This window comes from Schistocerca nitens, chromosome 1 (genome assembly GCF_023898315.1).
Source record: "Schistocerca nitens isolate TAMUIC-IGC-003100 chromosome 1, iqSchNite1.1, whole genome shotgun sequence".
In the NCBI taxonomy this organism is placed as follows: Eukaryota; Metazoa; Arthropoda; class Insecta; order Orthoptera; family Acrididae; genus Schistocerca; species Schistocerca nitens.
Genome location: NC_064614.1, coordinates 531,935,090 through 531,948,438, shown reverse-complemented (window position 1 = coordinate 531,948,438; position 13,349 = coordinate 531,935,090). Strand labels below are relative to the sequence as shown.

General features: G+C 44.7%; 1 protein-coding gene and 1 pseudogene across 1 annotated transcript in view; both read right to left on the bottom strand.

The window, feature by feature from the left end:
• The window catches only part of LOC126259537 (homeobox protein araucan-like), a 320,746-nt gene that overhangs the window by 178,485 nt on the left and 128,912 nt on the right, over positions 1–13,349 (bottom strand). The gene's annotated exons all lie outside the window — the stretch shown is intronic.
• On the bottom strand, positions 5,556–5,673 carry LOC126205887 (5S ribosomal RNA; annotated as a pseudogene).

Here is a 13,349-nt window from a genome sequence, read left to right as displayed (position 1 = left end):
ACATTTCCATTCTTCAAGAGGTTTGAAATTCTTAGCAACCATGTCAGCAGCATCGCACAGAGTTGGATGACGTGATGTCAGTCTCTTGCGATTTAAAAGTGGCAGGTCGCAATCCACGGGTAGGTTAGAATTCCTGGAGATCTTGTGGAATTCTCTCGTAAGGGCAGTACATCTGCGTAGATCAGGAGGCATTATACCGGTTAACAGTGGAAACCAATAAACTGGAGTAGATCTGATTGTACCAGATATCATGCGCATTGACGTATTCAGCTGGGTATCAACAAGCCTTGTATGATGACTATTCATCGAAACAGGTGCACAATACTCAGCACCTGAGTATACCAAGCCCAGAGCTGAAGTTCGCAGGGTGGTTGCTGAAGATCCCCAGGTAGTTCCGCATAGCTTATGGAGGATGTTGTTTCGAGTCCTCAGCTTTTGAGCTAAGTTAAGAAGGTGTTGTTTGAAGCATAGTGTACGATCCAGGATGACACCAAGATATTTTGGGTTCCAGCTGTGACGAAGAATTTTGCCTCTGAAACTTACCTCCAGTTTTACGTTCGCCAACTGGTTATTTAGATGGAAGCAACACACTTCTGTTTTACTCACACTGGGTTGAAGTCTCCAGATTTTGAAGTAATTGTCTAATGCAGACAGGTCATTGGCTAAAATCTCTTCTGTTGTCTTCATTTCCTGGTGTTTGACGGCTAGAGCCAGATCATCGGCATAGCAGTATTTTCTGGACGAAGTGTCAGGTAGATCAGATAGATATAGGTTGAACAGTAAGGGTGAGAGAACTGATCCTTGAGGCAATCCGTTGTTCAGCTTCCTCTCCTTACTTATGTTGCTTCCAGTGATTACCTGGAACTTCCGATCACTTAGCATGCTGTTAATCAGTCGAGCCATTGTTCTGCAGGGTATGATGCGGAGAAATTTGTCGATAAGGCCTTCCCTCCACACAGTGTCGAAGGCGGCAGTTAGATCAACAAATGCCACAGATGTTTTCTGCTTCATTTGGTATCCTGACTATGAAGGATGTGAGAGACAATACTTGGTCGCAGCAGCTACGCCCTGGTCTGAAGCCTGCCTGATCAACTGGAACGTTCTCTAAGATAGCGCTACTTATTCTGTTATGTATATTAGCCTTTCAAAAAGCCAGACTATCCATAGGATCTCCTGGCAATGACATATCAACTAAATAGCAGAAACAGTTCTTTTCAGAGCTCATTAACAAGAAACATTGGACCAACTATCAGACTCCTTCAACTGAATATCGTAGTTCATAGAAAGACAATGACGACACTCTTTCGTCACCTGCAACGATTTGTTGGTTTGAAAAATGCGAAGTTTCGCTTTGCTTCGTAGTCCACTAAGAGAGGCCGGTTCCTGGAAAAGTTAGTTCGAAGGTCGGAGGCAGGGAACAGCCTCAAGAAGGGTCCTGCCTGTTATAATTGCCAGTGCAAAACGAAAAGCTAAAGGCAAAACTATAACGATCTTGCATGTTAGTTTGAACACCACACTACTTTAGGATCACTACGCACGGTCCAGTCTATCAGGACCGTGCGTAGTGAACCTAAAGTAGTGTGGTGTTCAAACTAACATGCAAGATCGTTATAGTTTTGCCTTTAGCTTTTCGTTTTGCACTGGCAATTATAACAGGCAGGACCCTTCTTGAGGCGGTGTACCGTAGGTCTCTAGAAGAGCGTAACGTTCCAAAGGATTGGAAAAGGGCACAGATGTGCAGAACTATAGACTTATATCTCTAACGTCGATCAGTTGTAGAATTTTGGAACACGTATTACGTTGGAGTCTAATGACTTTTCTGGAGACTAGAAATCTACTCTGTACGAATCAGCATGGGTTTCGAAAAAGACGATCGTATGAAACCCAGCTCGCGCTATTCATCCACGAGACTCAGAGGGCCATAGACACGGGTTCCCAGGTAGATGCCGTGTTTCTTGACTTCCGTAAGGCGTTCAATACAGTTCCCCACAGTCGTTTAACGAACAAAGTAAGAGCATAATAACTATCACACCAATTGTGTGATTGGATTGAAGAGTTCCTAGATAACAGAACGCAGCATGTCATTCTCAATGGAGAGAAGTCTTCCGAAGTAAGAGTGATTTCAGGTGTGCCGCAGGGGAGTGTCGTAGGACCGTTGCTATTCACAATATACATAAATGACCTTGTGGATAACATCTGAAGTTCACTGAGGCTTTTTGCGGATGATGCTGTGGTATATCGAGAGGTTGTGACAATGGAAAATTGTACTGAAATGCAGGAGGATCTGCAACGAAGTGACGCATGGTGCAGGGAATGGCAATTGAATCTCAATGTAGACAAGTGTAATGTGCTGCGAATACATAGAAAGATAGATCCCTTATCATTTAGCTACAATATAGCAGGTCAGCAACTGGAAGCAGTTAATTCCATAAATTATCCGTGAGTAGGCATTAGGAGCGATTTAAAATGGAATGATCATATAAAGTTGATCGTCGGTAAAGCAGATGCCAGACAGATTCGTTGGAAGAATCCTAAGGAAATGCAATCCGAAAACAAAGGAAGTAGGTTACAGTAGACCTGTTCGCCAACTGCTTGAATATTGCTCACCGGTGTGGTATCTGTAGCATATAGGGTTGATGGAAGAGACAGAGAAGATTCAACGGAGAGCAGCGCGCTTCGTTACAGAACCATTTAGTAATCGCGAAAGCGTTACGGAGATGATAGATAAACTCCATAGGAAGACTGTGCAAGAGAGACGCTCAGTAGCTCGGTACGGGCTTCTGTTGAAGTTTCGAGAACATACCTTCACCGAGGAGTCAAGCAGTATGTTGCTCCCTCCTACGTATATCTCGCGAAGAGACCATGAGGATAAAATCAGAGAGATTAGTGCCCACACAGAAGCATACCGACAATCCTTCTTTCCACGAACAATACGAGACTGGAATAGAAGGGAGAACCGATAGAGGTACTCAAGGTACCCTCCACCACACACCGTCAGGTGGCTTGCGGAGTATGGAAGTAGATGTAGAGAGTTACCGACAAAAATAATTCATTGACCTACTTGTTCGTATACTTTTAGTAAGTTCTTGCCCCGTATGTTAATATCCATAGTTTTATGGGCAAATTTTCGCGTACTTCAACGCTACCGAATGTCGCTGCGGTACGGAGAGCTCCGGTCGTTCCTTTCCGGTGAAAGTCCAGCGCTTGCGGATGCGAGTGAGCGGGTAAGTGGTCTCCATAAACGTTTCGAGTCTATTTACAAAATCCGTCAGCGCATAATCACGCTGCTGACACTAAAATTACAATATGTAATGGCGGGTTGTTAGCAAGTGTAAACGTTATCCGACAGTCCATTACAGTGGTATAGTAGAATATTCGCCGATAGCGTGAAGGAATTTCGGGATGGCGTGCCGACATTTGAAATTCATACCGAGGGGTAGGAAAGGCTTCTCTCGAGAGCAACAACAGCAAAAAAGCGGCCGCGCCGGTCCGTGAGCCGCCGCCGGCGCTGCGCGGCTCGGAGTTACCGGCGCTGGAGCTGGAGCTGGAGCGCCGCGGCAGGTCACGATCCGATCTGGCCGCTCGCCGAATCAGCGAGCAGAGCGACGCAGGACGGCGGAACCCTCTGCCTTCACGGCTACCCTGTCCTCTGTCCAGGGACTTACGTCAGTTCCGGAGGCGAACGTCAGGTAGGGTCAGATGCTTCTCCTCAGCAAAATCGCCAAAGTCATTGTGAAAGTAAAGAACTTTCTGATCTGACGATCCGCGCTATAAATTAGTATAAACAGGGATAGGGCAGCTTGTCGAGTGGTACGACAGCTACTTAAATCAGAAGTAGAAAAAATTCTACGATATCAAAATATGTTGTAAAATAAGTTGTATTTCATTATCTTGAATGACAATGTCTGCAGAAAAATACTTTCTTTACTTTTAGAAATATTATTATTATTTGTTCGGCCGGCCTTGGTTGCCGAGGCGTTCTAGGCGCTACAGTCTGGAACCGCGCGACCGCTACGGTCGCAGGCTCGAATCCTGCCTCGGGCATGGATGTGTGTGATGTCCTTAGGTTAGTTAGGTTTAAGTAGTTCTAAGTTCTAGGGGACTGATGACCACAGCATTTGAGTCCCATAGTGCTCAGAGCCATTCTTTGTTCGATGCAGTACTAAGTTTTCACTCCGTAGGCCACCAAACGGAGTGTGACAAAGAGAGTGTCTGGTATACATTAGAGCGTACCCATGACATGGGCTAGGGGAGGATGGGTGGGACTCACGTTAGTTTGACGGTGAATGACGAAATAGTTCTGAGCCTTCGACACAAATGCCTCTGTATATATCCGCTGCTACTAAATGTCTTTACTTCTTCTAGTGTTTTTTTTGGGGGGGGGGGGGGGAGGGGGGAGGGAAGGGGACCAAACAGCGAGGTCATCGGTCTCATCGGATTAGGGAAGGATGGGGAAGGAAGTCAGCCGTGCCCTTTCAAAGGAAACATCCCGGCATTTGCCTGGAGCTATTTAGGGAAATCACGGGAAATCTAAATCAGGATGTCCGGACGCGGGATTGAACCGTCGTCCTCGCGAATGCGAGTCCAGTGTCGAGTGTTGTTCAGAGATAGTGAGTCGACACGCCAGTGTGCCTTCCGGGTCAAGATGCGAATTCGGTTTCTAACGATTCTGTTTTCCTTTCTATAAGTGGCTGAGAGTAACTCTCCTACCCCTGACCCATACTAAGCACTCACGTGCACCACTTTCATTTCCGTTGTTTCTTACTGCAGTCGCAAATGGAAGGCGAGTAAATAACTGTTCATAAACCTCTGTATAGGTTCGAGTGTGTCTAATTTTACCTCCTTTATTCAGTGCGGGCAATTGAGTCACTGCATCTTTCTTCGTTAGTGATACATACAATTTTTCAACAAACTGGTTTGCTCTCTGAACATTACTTGTCTTCGTCGCCTACTCCACCTCTTATTGGTGCTAGTATCATTCGCTTTTGTTTTTCCGTATCTACATAACTATACAATACATTTCCCAAGCAATTTAGTAACTTCCTGCGCTCGTCGGCTCAGCTCTGCTTCACGAGCTGAAATTACGGGTTCTGAGCGAATGAGTAGTATGTGGACAGGAAGTGCACTTCATCACAATATTTTAACACACGGTACGACGTACAGAAACATTTTCTATGAGTAAAGCCACACATAAAATAAAGACAGTTTAGTATTTACAACTAGCTTCAAGAGACATCCCCGGAAATACAACAGAAGTTCACAGATCAGCGTCACTAAAACGAGAACCAAAGATGACTGTAACACTGTGATGTCTTTGTTTCGTTATGGTTCATTATAAAGAGCTAACTTTTCTTTTCACTCCGTCTTCCGGCCACGAGTGGCCTACCGGGACCATCCGACCGCCGTGCCATCCTCGGTGGAGAATGCGGATAGGAGGGTCGTGGGGTCAGCACACCGCTCTCCCGGTCGAAAGATGTTATTCTTGACCGAAGCCGCTACTATTCGGTCGAGTAGCTCCTCAATTGGCATCACGAGGCTGAGTGCACCCTGAAAAATGGCAACAGCACATGGCGGCCTCAATGGTCACCCATCCAAGTGCCGACCACGCCCGACAGCGCTTAACTGCGGTGATCTCACGGGAACCTGTGTATCCACTGCGGCAAGGCCGTTGCCCTATAAAAAGCTAACAGGAGTGAGAAATCGAACTAGGGTCCTTAGAGACAACACACTGTCCATTGCCTCGAGTAGCAGCCAGGAGTTTGTCGAACCCAAAGTAGTCCTATGTAGCCATCCAATTAACAACTCGCCGTGCACGATGCAATTTTATCACGACATGATGTTTCATATGCAGGCAGGACAGGCTGAACAAAACCCGTACATCACTATCTCTCCTCGAATAGCCATCCACATACCGTAGACATCAGTTATTTCCTCCACCTGGATTCAAAGCGGGTACCTCGATGTTCAAAATCACCGTTCAGTAGTTTCTTACGGACCTTGACTGCACATGCAGGTTAGTTTCCGACATGCTACCTTAATCCTCAAGCGGAGTGGACACAATCTCCAGGGTTTTGATTGGGAGTGGGGAGACTAAGAGCCCTGTCGAGGAGTAGCAGGTGACAGCCTCCGGTGGTAAGTGGAAGTTGTATATTTTCTAGATCTAAATACATTCGGATTTTCAAGTAAACTATCTGACGAGGAACTAGCACAGTAGCGAATAGTTTACCTGTATATTGAGGCTATCGCGTAAAGTAGTCTTCAGGCCACATACGAAGTCTAAAGCAATTGGTTGACAGCGTGGCCATCCGAGACGGAGAGCTACGAGTACGCGTAGTCAGGTGAAACGTAGGGCCCCAACGAGCACAAATGCAGGCCTCTGATCGCAGAGGAGCGCAGGGCGCCTGGCAGCTGGCTGGGCTGGCTACCTGGTGTTGGGCCGGCTTGAGAGCCGAGCAGATACGCGCGCGTCACGCGATGGACCGCCTGGCCCTCGCCCCGGGCAGTCGCTTATTACGGTCATCATCCACACTTTGGTAAACACTGCAAGGCCGCGGCCCCACGTTTACACGCTCAAATTGCGCCTTCCCCTAACGACCGGCCGCTATCTATTGATTTTCCGGGGGTAACATCCAACAGCTGCGCGCGTCCTGACACTTCAATCTGGAGCTATTGGGACTTACGTGTCGGCGCACAGTGGGAGCGCGCTCCCGTATTAAGCCTCCACTTATCTGGCCATCGCTGGGAATTAGTGAGCGCCGCGCTCCAGGAGCCTGTAGTTTGCCCGACACACACGAGCGCTCTCTCCCGACCGGCGCGGAACTTCAGCTCCTTTCGGTAGCCTTTCATCCGCTTCATACAGCCAACCGAGAAGTGGCGGCAGTCTCAGCATGTAAATCACACGAAAAGAGTGCTGCTTCGGAATTATCTTACAACCGTGCCAGCGCACGAATTTCAGTCCAACTTTAAACCCTGCTTACAGTGTATCGTAGTAGTGTAAGAGAAACGGGATTTTTATTTAAAAAAAAGCATTGAAAGCTATGAAATAAAAGCGAATGATAGGATTCATGGTATAGCTCTTCTCACCAAAACAAAGTACGACGTAAAATTGTTGCAAGAAATGGACGAGTTATTTGTTCTTGTTGTTGTTGTGGTCTTCAGTCCTGAGACTGGTTTGATGCAGCTCTCCATGCTGCTCTATCCTGTGCAAGCTTCTTCATCTCCCAGCACCTACTGCAACCTACATCCTTCTGAATCTGCTTAGTGTATTGATTTCTTGCTCTCCCTCTACGATTTTTACCCTCCACGCTGCCCTCCAATGCTAAATTTGTGATCCCTTGATGCCTCAAAACATGTTCTACCAACCGATCCCTTCTTCTAGCCAAGTTGTGCCACAAACTTCTCTTCTCCCCAATCCTATTCAACACCTCCTCATTAGTTACGTGATCTACCCACCTTATCTTCAGCATTCTTCTGTAGCACCACATTTCGAAAGCTTCTATTCTCTTCTTGTCCAAACTGGTTATCGTCCATGTTTCACTTCCACACATGGCTACACTCCATACAAATACTTTCAGAAACGACTTCCTGACACTTAAATCTATACTCTATGTTAACAAATTTCTCTACTTCTGAAACGAATTCCTTGCCATTGCCAGTCTACATTTTATATCCTCTCTACTTCGACCATCATCAGTTATTTTACTCCCTAAATAGCAAAACTCCTTTACTACTATAAGTGTCTCATTTCCTAATCTAATCCCCTCAGCATCACCCGATTTAATTTGACTACATTCCATTATCCTCGTTTTGCTTTTGTTGATGTTCATCTTATATCCTCCTTTCAAGACACTGTCCATTCCGTTCAACTGCTCTTCCAAGTCCTTTGCTGTCTCTGACAGAATTACAATGTCATCGGCGAACCTCAAAGTTTTTACTTCTTCTCCATGAATTTTAATACCTACTCCGAATTTTTCTTTTGTATCCTTTACTGCTCGCTCAATATACAGATCGAATAACATCGGGGAGAGGCTACAACCCTGTCTTACTCCTTTCCCAACCACTGCTTCCCTTTCATGCCCCTCGACTCTTATAACTGCCATCTGGTTTCTCTACAAATTGTAAATAGCCTTTCGCTCCCTGTATTTTACCCCTTCCCCCTTCAGAATTTGAAAGAGAGTATTCCAGTTAACGTTGTCAAAAGCTTTCTCTAAGTCTACAAATGCTAGAAACGTAGGTTTGCCTTTTCTTAATCTTTCTTCTAAGATAAGTCGTAAGGTTAGTATTGCCTCACGTGTTCCAACATTTCTACGTAATCCAAACTGATCTTCCCCGAGGTCCGCTTCTACCAGTTTTTCCATTCGTCTGTAAAGAATTCGCGTTAGTATTTTGCAGCTGTGACTTATTAAACTGATAGTTCGGTATGAATGAGATTTTCACTCTGCAGCGGAGTGTGCGCTGTCGGGCACACAGTTTTAATCTGCCAGGAAGTTTGATAGCTCGGTAATTTTCACATCTGTCAACACCTCCTTTCTTTGGGATTGGAATTATTATATTCTTCTTGAAGTCTGTGGGTCTTTCGCCTGTCTCATGCATCTTGCTCACCAGATGGTAGAGTTTTGTCATGACTGGCTCTCCCAAGGCCATCAGCAGTTCTAATGGAATGTTGTCTACTCCCGGGGCCTGTTTTCGACTCAGGTCTTTCAGTGCTCTGTCAAACTCTTCACGCAGTATCTTATCTCCCATTTCATCTTCATCTACATCCTCTTCCATTTCCATGATACTGTCCTCAAGTACATCGCCCTTGTATAAACCCTCTATATACTCCTTCCACCTTTTTGCTTTCCCTTCTTTGCTTAGAACTGGGTTGCCATCTGAGCTCTTGATATTCATACAAGTGGTTCTCTTCTCTCCAAAGGTCTCTTTAATTTTCCTGTAGGCAGTATCTATCTTAACCCTAGTGAGACAAGCCTCTACATCCTTACATTTGTCCTCTAGCCATCCCTGCTTAGCCATTTTGCACTTCCTGTCGATCTCATTTTTGAGACGTTTGTATTCCCTTTTGCCTGCTTCATTTACTGCATTTTTATATTTTCTCCTTTCATCAATTAAATTCAATATTTCTTCTGTTACCCAAGGATTTCTATTAGCCCTTGTCTTTTTACCTACTTGATCCTCTGCTGCCTTCACTACTTCATCCCTCAGAGCTACCCATACTACTTCTACTGTATTTCTTTCCCCCATTCCTGTCAATTGTTCCCTTATGCTCTCCCTGAAACTCTCTACAAGCTCTGGTTCTTTCAGTTTATCCAGGTCCCATCTCCTTAAATTCCCACCTTTTTGCAGTTTCTTCAGTTTCAATCTGCAGTTCATACCCAATAGATTGTGGTCAGAATCCACATCTGCCCCTGGAAATGTCTTACAATTTAAAACCTGGTTCCTAAATCTCTGTCTTACCATTATATAATCTATCTGATACCTATTAGTATCTCCAGGATTCTTCCAGGTATACAACCTTCTTTTATGATTCTTGACCCAAGTGTTAGCTATGATTAAGTTATGCTATGTGCAAAATTCTACAAGGCGGCATCCTCTTTCATTTCTTCCCCCCCAATCTATATTCACCTACTATGTTTCCTTCTCTCCCTTTTCCTACTGACGAATTCCAGTCACCCATGACAAATTTTCGTCTCCCTTCACTACCTGAATAATTTCTTTTATCTCGTCATACATTTCATCAATTTCTTCATCATCTGCAGAGCTAGTTGGCATATAAACTTGTACTACTGTAGTAGGCATAGGCTTTGTGTCTATCTTGGCCACAATAATGCGTTCGCTATGCTGTTTGTAGTAGCTAACCCGCACTCCTATTTTTTTTATTCATTATTAAACCTACTCCTGCATTACCCCTATTTGATTTTGTATTTATAACCCTGTATTCACCTGACCAAAAGTCTTGTTCCTCCTGCCACCGAACTTCACTAATTCCCACTATATCTAACTTTAACCTATCCATTTCCCTTTTTAAATTTTCTAACCTACCTGCCCGATTAATGGATCTGACATTCCACGCTCCGATCCGTAGAACGCCAGTTTTCTTTCTCCTGATAACGACGTCCTCTTGAGTAGTCCCCGTCCGGAGATCCGAATGGGGGACTATTTTACCTCCGGAATATTTTACCCAAGAGGACGCCATCATCATTTAATCATACAGTGAAGCTGCATTTCCTCGGGAAAAATTACGGCTGTAGTTTCCCCTTGATTTCAGCCGTTCGCAGTACCAGCACAGCAAGGCCGTTTTGGGTAATGTTACAAGGCCAGATCAGTCCATCATCCAGACTGTTGCCCCTGCAACTACTGAAAAGGCTGCTGCCCCTCTTCAGGAACCACATGTTTGTCTGGCCTCTCAACAGATACCCCTCCGTTGTGGTTGCACCTACGGTACGGCCATCTGTATCGCTGAGGCACGCAAGCCTCCCCACCAACGGCAAGGTCCATGGTTCATGGGGGACGAGTTATTTAGAAGAAAAAATGAGGTAAGTACAAAGAAAAAGGAAGACGAACAAAGAGGAACAGTGACTTGGTTACGCTGTAAGTGGGGAAAACTCAAGAGGAAAATGTGTGAATTCCGTAGTAAGGTAAGAAAAATAGTTCAAATGGCTCTGAGCACTATGGGACTTAACATCTGTGGTCATCAGTCCCCTAGAACTTAGAACTACTTAAACCTAACTAACCTAAGGACATCACACACATCCACGCCCGAGGCAGGATTCGAACCTGCGACCGCAGCAGTCGCGCGGTTCCGGACTGAGCGCCTAGAACCGCTAGACCACCGCGGCCGGCGTAAGGTAAGAAAGTAGCAGACATTGGAAACAAACTAACACAATAAAAATAAAAATAACCTTATTTGCAGCCGTCATGTGCTTAAGGAGTACGTGGAGCTTAGATGGAAAAACATTACTAAGAATAGAAGACAAAGGTAAAATGTGGAAGGAGTATATAGTGGGGGCTAGACAGGGGAACTGAACTTTAAGGTAAAGGTACAGGAACGGAAGAAGAAGTAGATGGAGATATGTGGTATGGTGCTGTGAGAAGAATGCGACAGAGCACTGAACAAGGTTCATGGCGTAAACAACATTCCTCTGCACTATGGGAGGGCCAGCCGTGACAAAAGTATTCCACCTGAAACGTAAAGTACATCAGGATGGGGAAATACCATCAGACTTCAAAAGGAATGTAATAATTGCAACAACGAAGAAAGCAGATGAGGGCAGGTGTCAATATTACCAAACGATTATTTCAATAAATCATGGTTGCAAAATATTGACACGAATAAGTTAGATAAGAATGACAAAAATTGTAGAAGCCGACCTTGGTGAAGATCGGTTTGGATTCCTGAGAAGTAGAACACGCGAGACAACACACCGATCCTGTGACTTTTCTCCGAGAAGTCTCCAAGTCATTTTTCACACAGCCGAGCAGTGCTCTAATGTTAGAAGGTGGATGGAACACACACTTAAAGTTAAAATTCCTTAAAATTCGTCCAGTCTTAAACGATAAGCCTCCAGCATAAGGAAGAAAGGCCACCGATAACTTGGTGCTTAGGAAACCCGGTGTGTACAAAATTCCGTGTCAATATGGGAAAGCTTACATTCGCCGTAGCTGTGTGGAACATCGCCGTCATACGAGGCTACAACAGCCGGAAAAATCGGCAGTAGCAGAACACTGCTTAAATGAGGGACACAGTATGCAATTTGATGAAACTGTGGTAGTTGCCAACATTTCCGGTTTGTGGAACAGTGTCTATAAAGAGGCGATTGAAATTAGGTTGGTTGATAATTTAATCAACAGAGACAATGGGTTTCCTCTTAGCCAGACGTGGAATCCTGTATTATCTCGCATCAAAATTGAACGTTCTTCGGTGCGACCCTGAGTGCGATATATCGTTGCCAGCAGTGTTCCACTAAGGGCGGCGCCACCTTCCTGTCTTGGAGGGCAGCAACCGTGATGGGCGGCGCATGCGCCGTGTACTGGACGGTGGACTATATAGGACGTCGATTTGCAGCCTGGCGTCACTTCTCAGCGGCACTCATCAGCAGAAGAAGCATTTCCCTGAAGATGGCGACCAGTTGGATCGCCGAAATATCGAGACAAGTTGATTTTAGGTTCCGGCAGCAAACCCGAAGAGACATTCAAGACTTATTACGTCGGGAAAGCCTACGTAATCACACCTATAAGATCACTTAGCAAGTGGACACCTAACCACGAACTATCTCCATTTTTCACACAATACACGATATCAACGTATTTCATCATCGACCACATACGTAATACCTTATATCTTTGACGATAGTGACGCAAATGATTTTATTTTATTTGAAGTCACAGTAAGAACATTTGTAGGCAGGCTTTTGTATGTGTGAAAATTATCATATGATCGAAACCGAAAGTTACTAAATATTCGTTGCCTTCTGATGGTTCTCAAAGATGACTTTTATTCAAAGTCTTAATGAGCTTTGGGGGCACCAACTTCGCAAAATACTGACGGAGAATTGAGGCAGTTGTATTAAAAATTTAAATCCTCAAATATGACTTAATTGTGCTGCTAGAGGTGATGGAGGTATGCGTAAAATGATTAGCCAACGTACGACGTGAAAGGTCATTACTAAAAATAAGGAGAGAAAGATATTATGGCCACCCTTACCAGAAGATGCACAGCCACCAAGGCATCCAGCAACATTTAACACTTGACGACTCTTGAGGATTCCGACAGAGGTCTAAACGTCAAATATTGTAGAACACAACCAAGAAGATTTTGCCTTGAATGACAACGGACACGAAAGGCTTCAGAATTTTGTAACTATTATGTTAGTTACATAGCATGTCAAAAGTATATCACTGTTGTGAGCCAAGATTCAGTTTCTAGAATTTTTTGCTGTTTTGATGCAGTACAGCCTTTATTACTTTGAGAACTTTTAACATTGCAGCGCGTCAGCAATCGTGAATAATTTAATGATAATAAACAATCCGCCTCGATTTTATTTGCAATCGAGGCAGATTCTTTATAATCATTTGATACTTTGTCTCCAGAAATTAGTGAAAAATGCAAAATGTTGCAATGTGACCTCTGTATATATATTTCATGACACAACAAGAGGTTTTGCTGCTTTGTACCGTTCAGTTTCTTTCGCCTTTTTTCTCAGAATGCTAGCAACACACTTGTCCTCCGTGGAGTTCCGCCAGCCGCCTCTAAACCGACAAGAGAGTGGGAACTGCCGCTTCCGCACCCTCCTTTGTCGCCCAAATCCTGGAAGCTGCGGCGACCGGATGGACATAAATGACCATCCTCTCCC